Below are 8,416 nucleotides of genomic sequence, written 5' to 3' on the forward strand. Positions count from 1 at the left end.
GTCGTTTGTATAAGGGTATTCTTATGTAAATATTGTTGGTGCAATAATTCAAATCAGATTGTTGTCGAAAGGCAAATATGGATATCTTCATCATATAAACACACATAAATGCAAATATATGTATATATATGTACTATAAATGAATGCATAACAATCGACGTTATTTTGATTTCTCATTTTAAATTTATGTTCATATATTTGTTTATATCATAGCTAGACATGCATAGCTCCACACCCTCACAGTCTGGCACATTTGAGTATGTGATGGCCAAAAGCCTGCAAAATTGACAAAGTGACAGACATATTTGTAAAAAGAACAAATTAATATGAAGATATTAAATTTTAATTATAGTTTCCTTTCTGTAAATCTGTTTCCGAACCATTCTCGTTGTTATTATACTCGTATGGATCTAGTCGACATACACATGACATCCAAAACCTAGTACTCTGTCTATTAATCTGTCTTCCCCTTTAGCTTTCCCATAGCAATTTATTGCATTTATTAGCTCACAATTGAAATGTAGATTATTTTCCGGAATTATGATTTACCACAAAAACAGGGATTCGTCAAAAAAGTTCAGACTTATTCCTATATCGCTTTCGATGTTAAATTTTCTATTTTTCCCACAATTGAAATTTATCATATTTCCCAAAACATATGTGTACAATTTCCAACAAATTTGAAATATATTATGTTTTGCGTGCTTTTTTAGCTTGGCAAGCATTTATCAGGTGCACCGACATCCTTGGACCGCCATCCCATGACTTGACATGTACAGAGGTATAAAAGTTGACACAGCATGAAATCAATTTATATATTCCCTGCTTTTAAATAATTATTTTAACATGTCTAACTTTTACTCAATTTGCATTTTGCATCGTTTACACAACCACTTCCGCTCTGATGTAACCCTGTAGGGAATTCTTTGTGCCAATTTCTAAGCTGGTTGCAGTAACTGAATTTGAAAAATTGGCTGAGTAGTTCTTTTTCACTACATAATGATGTATCGCATATCAAAAAGTTAATTTTGTACTTGTAATTCCCACTTCTTTCAATTGGTGAATGGAAGTCAATGCTACATTAGTTGCCTTTTATATTGCGGGGCTTGGCAACCAAGTTGCAATCTGCAACTTACAAGTTTATTGTAAATTTAACATCTGAGCACTATTTGTGTTGTTTACAGAGACTTAAAATGTTCATTCTTGCAAAATTTAATGTTATTACGATTATATTTTAGAACTTAGCAGCAGTGCGTCGATGAACTTACTTAAATTTTTGGCGATGAAGCTCCTTCAAGGGCCAGTTTTTGTCGGTGGTATAGTGAATTTAAGTGAAATCGTAAATCACTCCAAGACACGACGGAAAAAACTTCAGATATGCTCTAAAATATTAAAAGAGCTTTGAAATTTAAATCTCTTTCAGTGTAATATTTTTGTATTTCAATCTGAGAATTGGTAAGAGCATGCGTTTTTCAGATTTACTGGACTTCTAATGAGAAAAAAATTAGATTCAGAAACTCAATCTAGTATTCTAAGCTCCTATGAAACAAAAATAACTTTTGTATAACGAATAATCTTAATGAACTTGGTGTGTTGGAATCTGACAAGAAAACTTAAAATTTTTCAGGAATGAAACTTCACTAAAATAATTTCCTTTAATTTTGTTTTCGTTTGTTTATAAAATCTGGCTGTGGAAGACAAAGCATGCTGTTATTTTCTTTGACAAAGTGAATCAATCCTTCAAAGGGTGTTGAGAGACTATAAAGTATGGCCGTGTGAAAGAAGGACATCAGTCAGCTAGAGAAATCCTCAGATCAAGGTAGGTTCGACAATAATTTTCTAAATCTAAACGGTTGAAACATATAGTGATAGCTGATCAATTTATTATTACACGGCTATAAGCATAGATCGACGACTGTATTTGATGATTTTTTTTTTAAATGTGGTATAATGTGAAACACAGCACCACGATCTGTTCTGTCTAGGCTTAACTCTAATGCTATGAACACTGTTTAGGGTCAAGCAGTAAGCCTGAAGACGACTAAGACAGTGATGCCATGGAAACTTCCTCACCAAGAATAACCTTATTTGGAATCTAGGAAGGTTTTAAGGCATTGGTGTAATCAAGGCAGAAACTACTGAGTTGAAATCTGAGCTCACTGTATATTACACTTTTTAATAGATTTTAGCAATACCGTGAATACTTTTAAAACTTTATAAATGCAGTCACCGAAAAAAGTAGTTTGCAATTATCAAAGTTTTCCTACATTACAGCAGCAGCAAGTCAAACTCAAATGAATAATCAAAGTTTTCTTATATTCCCCTTTACCCTAGAGGGAAAGTGCTAAACGCCATTGTGGCCCACACAAGAAGCGCTCAATTTAAATTGACAACAATTTGTAGAAAATCAATGTCATTCTCGGCAAATTTGCAAGTACAATTTACATGTTCTTTTGTCGCCTACATGCCAATACCAACACACCGACATGCATGTCGGTTAGCTGCGTCCACATGTAAATTGTTGTGATTGTTGTTGCCCTGCGCTTCCACTTTGTCTTGCCTGCGCATTTGGTCTTGTCTCTCGTTTTTTTATTCCTTGCGAATATATCTCTTCTGCGTCACAGCGTGTAACCGGCATGTGGACTATGTTGCTGGTGTTGCCTTTTTTTTTGCAGTTGTTGTATTATTTATTTACTTTTTTTCGTTTTTTGCTTTTTGTTGCCATTGGTAATACTAAAGCTATTGTTACATCTGCTGAAGGATTCCCGCTTTTAATATGCTTTGCTATTGTTGTTATTGTTGTCGTTCAGCGCTTAATATTGCTGTCAAAGTTGCTGTTATGCTTGTTCCTACTTACACATATTTGCCTCGATGTGCCTCGATGTGCCTTGCTGCCATCAGCTTTTCTTGTGAAATACTTATTTTTGGCTTCTCTTGTTCTTGTTAGCCTGTCAGCAGCTTTCCAGCAACGTTGTCGTTAGTTAGTTACTTTATTTTTTGTCCATTTTACTTGCGACTATCTCCATTCGCAAGCAACAACAGTGCAGACGGTTAGTGTGGGCAGTGTATGGTGTGTACAAGCAGTCACCGGAAAAAGCGGCAAATGTCGATGGATACGAAGCAGAACCGATATGCCCGAATGCATAAAGTATTGTCTACTTTTTAGCAAGTTTCTGCAATTCGTTTCTCTTTTTATTTTTTCAAGTATTTTCCCGTTCACCCCGTGCGTGTGCTTTTAGTCCATATTCATTTCTCCTTGACTCAAACTGAAGCTAAAGCTTTTTCCGCCGTCTGCGTCTACGTCTGTTCCGTTGGCGTATTTGCGGATCTGAGTGTGACACAATCTTGTTCGCAAACAAAATAAACAAACAAACAGTGAAATCCAACAAATATATTTAAATCGAAAAAATTAATAAATAAATACACTGTGCGTCATTGGTTGGTAAATAGTGAGAGCGAAATTCACTCTTCACTTGTTGTATGAGTTCAAATTGGTCACTCTCTGATCGGGTTTCATGTGGTAAGATCTTAGACTACCAAGTATATAGATATATAGTATGCTTGTAAGTGCCTTGAAAAAAGACAAAATAGAATCATCTTAAGGGATCGTCTCAGTGTGAAATTTTCGAAAAAAAATCATTTTTTTTTTGTTGTATTATAGGATAGTATACACTGTAGTAAACATTCTCTCAAATTTTGAAAGCGAAATTCAAACTATTACGATAGCCACAGCGTTTCTTGGTTATCTCCGAATCCTGTTTTCTAAAACGGTTTCCACTCTCAAAGAAAGAGTTGTCAAGATATCTAGTTCCAATTTGGAGAGAACATTTTTAATGTCATTTGCGATCGCGCTATAGAAGCTATTATTTGTTTTTGAAATCTTCGTAATTTTTTCTACAAAAACTGCCGAAAAAAGGGTGAAATTTGATTTTTGTCAGTAAAGAGGTACAAAGTGCCGAGTCCCTACGTTGAGAAACAGCCCCAAAGATGCATCTTTATTCCATGTTTTACGGTCCGCTGAACAAGCCTATTGGTGGAAGTTGACCAGGCTCGCGTGAGGACAGAACGTGCCCATATAGAACATTCATCAGTAAAAATGACATTTTCAAAATCTCTATCAATATTCTCATGCGCCCAAACGAGTCGCTTTGTCACAAGTTTTTCAGTCAACAGAGGCTTCTTCACTGTGTTGCGCCATTTCAGATCATAAGTATGAAGAACGGTTCGGATAGTTTCGTAGGATATATCTAAACCTTTTGCCATTAATTTTGCTTGTCCTTGCCGTAGTGTTAAAGCAGGATTCCGCGAAAACACATTTACTATTCTTTTTTCATCTTTTTTGTTCACTTTTCCTATCGAACCACGTTCTGGTAAATCATCGACATTTTTAGCCACTATATATCGCTATATCTACTTCTGTACAAATGCCTTCGACTTTCTCATATATTTAGCAGCCGCTGATTGCGACATTTTGGGACCTTTCGGGTGGATGCAAAGGAACACAGCTTCGTAGCGCGACGCGTACTTAGCACTCATGGCGTTTAACGTGATTCTCTTTCAAAAGATCAACGACAACTGAACCTTTGTTGACAATGCATCAAGGACAAAGCTTCCCTCTATCGGCTCGCGAAGGAATTAGAGCGAAATCTTTCATTAACTGTCGGTAAAGTCGACCACGCTCTTACTTGACAGACTGTATTTATAAATAAAAACCGGACCGATTAGTTACTTTCAACATTACAAAAATTGCGACAAACAGAAATTTTTAGAGGGTCACACTGAGACGATTCCTTAATATTTCCTTCAAGAATAACCCGCTTTTGCCAGATCAGGGCAAAAACATCTTTTATCCAATATAAATCAAACGACCACAGTTATGATGGGTTTAAAAAGATTTGCCGAGACTTAATATCCAACTGCAGGCAATTTTTATCATTTTCTTTGTGGTAGACACAGGTACAGTTTAAACACATTAATTAGCTACCAGAGTACCAGAGATTTTTTCCGTCAATGCGTTGTTAACGCTGCAGTGTCGTTCTCTCACTTGATCTGTTCAGAAAGCTGATGCGTCCTAATATTCATATTCGTACGACTAACCATAGAAGAGTATGAATTCATTATAAATCCCAAAATAACTCAAGACCTTATCTTCCCCATGTGGATCTGTTCTAAACGACTGTAGACTTTTAGATCAAAAGCTGATTCAAGACATTCAACAGATCGTTATTTTCAAACATAAAAGGTCTCGGGAAGGGCCTTCACACAGAATTTTTCGAAATTTACTTTAGTTTTTTAAAGTCCATAAATTAATATTCTAACAAGTATATAAAACAAAGGCTAACTTATCCACCTGGCTTTATAGTAAAGATTTAATTTACTGCCTGGAACCTTTGATCTAAGGATTTCTCTAGCTGACCAAAGTCCTTCTTTCACACGGCCATACTTTAAAGTCTCTTAACTGTTATTCTTCTTAAGATGGCAAATAGTATAGATGCAGAATATTAGCCTCCAATAGACAGGCTCACTGTCGACAAATAGTCACTGTCCATGAGGTAGAAATGGTCGCTGTAGAAATGAATGCTGTCCTTAATTCCTGAGCTTTGAATACCCTACTCAAATTGCCATGCGCTAATTAATTATTGATTCACTTTGTCAAAGAAAAAAAGCGGAGCTGCTGCTGACAGAGTTCACAAATAATAAAGCCAAAATTAAATTAAATTATTTTTGATGCTTTTTTCTTGAAACAGGGTAGGTTCGCTGTTGGAGTCTTTATCAAACCAATCTCACTATACACCTGTACACATATTCCTTTCTTAAGGCGAAAATCAATACTTATTTAAACTGAGTCCATGAAAAAAGAAAAGTCTTTGAGTGATATTGAAAAGGACATATTAAGTTTAACAAAATCGTCAATGTCGGATCACTATAGCATATAGCACCATAAAAACTGACCGATCAAAAACAAGACAGATAGATAATTATTTTTAATTTCAGAAAAAAGTTCAGCAGCGCCAAACACATGACGCACAGTAGCAGTTGTAGGTGAAGTGCAACAACAACTGCAAACTGGACGAAATAAAAACTTGGCCAAGTGCAAGCTACAAATATTAAAGGCGTACAACTATGCCAAGTGCACACATACACTCCCACACAAATACATATACGCGCTTACATTAAAATATTTCTAAGTATTCGGGTATAAAAATAAATCAGCAGAAGCGAATAAACAAACAAACAATCTAAACGAATCAACAACATTCTCAACATATCATTTTGCATGCAGCACACACACACACACATAGGCAAACGAACATACTTGGTGCCACATGGCGTATGAGTGCGCGCAGCTGTGACGAGTCTGCGATGGGTTGGACCACCTCGCTGGGGGCTGCTCGCTGGCTGGTTGGCTGGCGAAGCACAACAGCTTGCAGCGACTATCGCCCACAACTAGTTTATCGGCTTTGGCAAATTTAGCATATTTTCGTTTCGGCCACGCTGTCCTCTAGCCAAAATGGTAAATAGAAAAAGTTTGAGAATTTACATATTCTCATGTGTGCGTGTTTACAAACACACAAACACGTATAGGCGCATTTCTTAATCTCGTTTTACAGTTACCATTGTGGCGGCTGCTGTTGCTGCTAGTGGCAACACATACAATGGCCGTCACCAAGCGTTTACGGTGTTTCTTTATTGTTGTTATTTATTTGGTGCTTTTTTGTTCGCCTCTTGCTTGTTTGTTGTTATTGTTGCTCACTGATTTTACATATCGTTTTTTATTCTCAATTTCATTGTTCATTTTTTGCACATTTATTTATGTGCATATTTGATGAGCGAGGCCCCTCCCTCACTTGCCTGGTGACTCCTCTAAATTCATGCTCACAGCGCTTGCTGGCTTACTCGGCTGCATGTGTGTGCATTACACATACATACGTACATATTTTGTGTGTTTACAAATTTTGTTTGCCATTTTATTATCGTATTTCGCATGTATGCGCGTTTATGTATATGTGCGAATGTGTTTGTGTGTGTTGGTGTATTTTTCGGACATTTCCGGTTTCCGTCGTTTAATATGACTTTTCATTGTTGACCATTTGCACATTTTGTTTATCTCAGTTTTCGCTCGCTTAAAATGCCTATGTATGTGTGTGTGTGCACATATAAATATATTTGTATTTTCACTTGTATTGCCCGTCATCTGCAGAGCAAGTTGTCGGCTCGCAAACAGCTTGAATAGCCTGTGAGTGTTAAGTGTAGTGAATTTTAGATTTTATCGTTGCCTATTTCATTTTAAGACTCTGCCATTGTCCTCGCATTGCAAATTTGTACACATTTGAACTTTGACAATTGAAATGTGCAGCATTTTTCAAGATTTACACACTTCCTGTAAACAACCGCTGACTTAATTCCAATAACAAGTGCGGAGAACAGGATATAAGCAGATCTAAGTTTGACCTATGTATATCTTAGGATTGGACGAAATGGATTTGTCGAAAAGAAAATTTGATTTTAATTATTCAATTCTATTTATAGAGCAAGAAGAAAATACGTTAACTTTGGTTGCACCGAAGCATAATACTTTTCATAAATACAAAGGTTCCTTACAAGAACTTCGTTTTGAGCGATAAGTTTGTATGGCAGCTATAGGTTATAGCTATCCTATCTGAACAATTTCTTTGGAAATTACACCATTGCCTTAGACATTGCCAAATTTCTTTAAGATATCTCGTCAAATTAAAATGTTTTCTAAACAAGATTTTGTTTCAATAGTTCACTTTGTATGGCAGCTACATGCTATAGTGATCCGATATCGGCGGTTCCAACAAATGAGCAGCTTCTTATGGACGTGAAGACGTGTGCAAAATCTCAGATTGATATCTACGATATGAGGGACTATTTCGCGTTTACGTAGTCAGACGGACATGGCTAACTCCACTCAGCTCCTTATACCGTAACAATGTTTATAATAAAATAGTCTTCCAATTAATTACTAATTAGAAAGTGGCGTAACGAACAAGCAACTGGCATAATGATATTTAAATAGCAATCACCGCAAAGTTGTATCAAATTTTTTCCTTAACGGATATGCAAAGTAAACCTTTAACGACTTTGATTGTCTCTTCAGCTGTGAAGGCTACGGCAAGAAAATCGGCAATCGGATAACAAACAAGAAAGGGCTAAGTTCGCGTATTACCGAAGGTTTCATGCCTTAACGGTTTGTTATTTATATGGGGTTTAGGGCAAGCTTTCACTCGATTTTATTCATTTCAAGCACACAAATGCACCGTTCATATAAATCCTAGCTCTCTCATTGTTATTAAGATAACTCACACATTGACCGATATTTACGGTAAAAGTCAACCATATGCCCTGAGGTTTACAAATACGGTTAGGAGCTTCAACAGTTTGGTTCGATTTG

Source organism: Bactrocera dorsalis, chromosome 4, assembly GCF_023373825.1.
Source record: "Bactrocera dorsalis isolate Fly_Bdor chromosome 4, ASM2337382v1, whole genome shotgun sequence".
In the NCBI taxonomy this organism is placed as follows: domain Eukaryota; kingdom Metazoa; phylum Arthropoda; class Insecta; order Diptera; family Tephritidae; genus Bactrocera; species Bactrocera dorsalis.